The following is a 4,351-nucleotide window of genomic DNA, read 5'->3' as shown; positions in this document are numbered from 1 at the left end:
ATTAATATTTTCTTTGAGAGGACATTTTTGGTTTAGATGCTTAACCGAAACAGACACTGGTTATTAATATTTTCTTTGTCTATTATTGGTAGTTTTAATGCCAATCTGAACTGAGTTTGAGGTTTGAAAATATTTTTGTGTGTGAGAAACCAAACAGAAGAAGGACTAGAGAACTTGTTTTATTGATTGCTCCTATTTTCATACTCTTCACTGAATAAATTTTGTTGTTAATCTGAACTTGTTTAAGGTATATTCCCATACTAAGGAGTGGGGGCGTCTCTCTTATCGTGTTGGTCTGGGGAGGAGTGGGTTGTGCATTTAGGAGGAGGATTTCACCTGCATACATACACACTCCAGGGGCCATCGTGTATAAAGTAAATCCTGGAGCCCACCCCACCTTGACTATAGCTCGCCTGAGCAACACGATAAGTACAAACATATACCAACTGCTATACAGAGACCTAAAGCACTGGGTGGGGGGACCAAGATCCTGTTACTCACTCAGTCTTCCTTAGTTTAGGGTTCATTATTCCCCCCACAAGGCGGTGGCATATTCCCCTCCGCCACAAATGGCACTGCAGTCCATGTAAACTAAGATTTTTCAATCTGGACCAAAGTTGCGGCGCTTCCAATTGACACTGCTATCCTTGTACTGGAAAAAAATTCCTTGTGTGTAACATACTTGGCCAATAAAGGTGATTATCCTTATCCTTACTGTACATCGATGCCACTAGCAAGTGATAACAGTAATTCAGCAGGGTATGATACAGTATCTATGACCACTTTGGATAACTAAAAGTTTGCACTGTTTCCATATTACATTTGCTTTGAAGATCAAACTTGTGCTATGGGTACTCTGAGCCCGCTGTACCACTTGCACTAGCAAAAAAAAAAAACTGCAGATATTAACTTCTGGAAATAGATAAAGGAAACACTGTCCCTTGTACAAGCCTGTTAATTTACATTCATTAGTTACAGCTTTCCCTGTCATAATTGTCTGTGAGCATTAAGTCTTAGGTAGTAGTCAATAACTGTATGCTTGCTTTTCACATATTATTTCAGTGAACACTGGCAGATACTGACTTTGAGTATAAAATGGTCACACAGAAATGGCTCACCACATTTATTGAATGCACTGATGCTATGGATCACTTGTTCTCTTCATGAAGTGAATACACTATAAGTACATTATGACATTCAGTTCAACATTAGGTCCAGTCATGTATAGGCAGAGGCACTCAACTGTACATATCACTTACTTGCTATAGTCACTCTCACCTCTGTCTTTGACAAAGGTTCACTACCTACAGTATTCAGCATTTACTTATCCAGATATAAATGTAACTGCTCATTAACTGTGCTCAGAAAGTTCACAGAATATCATGGTAAACACACATTGTACTAGGACTTTCAAAGGTTTGAATATTCATTTACACATACAGTATATCAACACAGGCCCTCACATGCCCAAGTCTCTGGAGAATGCAATTTAGGCTCTGGGATTTGGACATTGTGCAAGGCCTCTTACTCATACAGGCTTTAATAGCGATGCTTAGTACAGGCTGAAGCAGACAAATGTGGATTGATGTGAACCGTGTGCAATGGAAAATTTGGGCAATTGACAGAGTAATGGAGAGCAGCTCATCATAGGTCACTTGGAGCAAAGCTCTGAAAAGACAATAAGATAGAACTGGACACACCCAGCAAATAAAGGCAGCGAGCCAACCACAGTCTTCTCCATTAAGGCCTGTAAAATGCCCAGCGCCTTTACTAGCCCTTCTGACAGCATAACAGACAAAGAGCTGCTGTGCATCATAGTGCATCTGTTTGTTGCCCATAATGTGCTATAGCAACCATGTGGCATAACTGTAATGTGTGTTTTTCTCCCCATGAGATGGACAATGGAAAGCTTCCAAATTGATCATGCTGGACCTGAGATAATTCCACATGCTTTTGCGAATGAAGGATGGGTTCTGGTCCAGTCTGATACATTTGTGAGTCATGTGAACCAAGAGAGTGAAGGTCTCTGACTTCCTTAACAGATGTTAAGGCAAGCAGTACCTGTGTCCTAATAGATAACATTCTGAAAATGATTCATTTCATGGGTTCTGAAGACTCACCATTGTGCGTGGCTGAAGGGCCATTGTAGCAACATGTCCATTTTAGACATTTTCCCACCCCACACAGAATATTTGGACATCGCTGCAGTGCACTGGAGGATTCATTACAACTAACAGTCATTTTGTATGACAACTAACTGCAAGCTAAAGAAATAACTGGATTGCATTATACTGCACAGGTGTACCTAATGAATTGGTACCTCCTGAGTCTGTTTTACTAGTCAAACAAAAACCTTTAGACTGAAAAGCCAACACGACAATGGAACAGCCGAAAACTTCAATTCAGCTCATCTAATTAGTATCTCTCTCTTACTCCAAGCAGCAGGGCTGCAAGAGCTTGTAGAGATACTATTGTCTGCCTTAAAGTTCTCTTCAAATACTCTCCTTGCAAAAGAAACTTGCATGAGTAACTTCCTTAAGTTTATCAGCTCTGATATCATGCTTAACTTGCAGCTAATTTTAGCCTACCCTGCATCCAAGGGTATGAGAGGAAGCCAATATCAGTGTTTTGGGCATAACATATTATCCATCAGCTGTCAGACAAAGTTTCTGTTTTTTCCTTAGCATCCTCACTTTTGGGGAAAATGACCAACAGCACACCCACGCATTTAAAGTGGAAATATTGTCAGTCTCAACTAGTTGCTGAAAAGGATAAAAACACAGAAGTGAAATGCAACCTCTGCCAAAAACTAACTAAAACTAACCAAGTTTTTGTTCTTAAGCTTAATCAAACCGGTTCCATAATGATAGCTATGAGTTTATGACTGATTCCATGATAATGATGGTTCAGTTGGTGGAACCATCATATGGAGCATGTTGCCTTGAAGACTGATAATTGTGCTGCTAGAAAAGATCCCGTGAGTTGTATTCCAAGGTAGGGACTAAGGACATATATTGTTGTTTAGGCTGGAGGACTTGTTATTAAATTGTTGCTGAGGCATTACAGCATTTCTAGTCCCCACTGAATTTTAACTAAGGGTAAGGGGCTCTATTTTGTAATTTATTAGTCTATTAGATTTGCTCGACATTTCACTTCACTGTTGTAGTGAAAGATGACATAACTGGCACCTTCAAGACCTATTTGCTGCTAGAAATTTCTCTGGTGGCAGGCACTGACTTCTCAGAATTGCCATGTAGTGCTCCTTCTCTGTCTATCAATTATTAATGTGTCTATGTTCTGCTAGATACCCTCTTATTTGAGGAATGTGCTGTCTCAGTATTATGGTTATTATCAGCTTTTTGACTCATGGAAGTGTTTTGCTATTCACAAGAGTCTCCTAGAATTGGATGAGAGAGACCTAAGACCACGTAGTAATTGATAACACAATAAAGATGAGGCTGGGAGGATGATGAATTGAAGGTGTTAAATTAAGTCAATAAGTCCATACATATCTCATGAGCAGCCTGGCTTATATTTCAGTTTTACGGATCATCTTTTTACACTAATATGGGCTGCCATTAACTGTGGTAACATGTGAGCTTGTTTTAAAATTAAAATGTGTGAATATCAAATGTAGACATTTCAATAAATCAAAAAAAGAAAATTTTCTGCAGGAGGGAGGTTTGAATGAACATAGTACTGTGGCCCAAAGCTAATACCCATGTGACTAAAACCTAATGTCACGCTGACCATTGCTTCCAAATTTAAATGGTCTTATACTTGTATAGTGCCTTTCTATGCTTTTACAGCACACTCAAAGCGCTTTCACACATTATTCGGCCATTCACACTCCCAAATTCACACACCTGGGGGTTTAGCGTCTTGCTCAAGGACACCTCGACATGCTGACTGGACAAGCCGGGAATTGAACCGCTAATCCTCCGGTTAGGAAACAACCCGCTCTACCTCCTGAGCCACAGCCGCCCCCAACTTTAAGACCAGACACCAACTTGACATAACTTTTTATTAAGAACTCCAAACTAAACGACAATATAGGTCATTTGTCCATACCAGAGGTGGAATACTTGAGTCACATGACTTGATTGAAGTCAGACTTAAGTCACAAATTTGAAGACTTGAGACTTGCTTGACTAATATAGGAAAAAGACTCAACTTTGACTTGGTATCCATTACTTAAGACAGTTGACTCAAAATGACTTCACTCTTTTAATTAAATATTAGCATTTTTCTAGATATTGTCAAGAAGGCACAGCAGAGGATGTACTTCCTGTGCCAGCTCAGGAAGTTCAACCTGCCCCAGAAGCTGCTGATACAGTTCTACAGAGGAATC

This window comes from Monopterus albus, unplaced genomic scaffold (assembly GCF_001952655.1).
Source record: "Monopterus albus unplaced genomic scaffold, M_albus_1.0 scaffold39.1, whole genome shotgun sequence".
NCBI lineage: Eukaryota > Metazoa > Chordata > Actinopteri > Synbranchiformes > Synbranchidae > Monopterus > Monopterus albus.
This window is presented reverse-complemented; position numbering follows the sequence as displayed.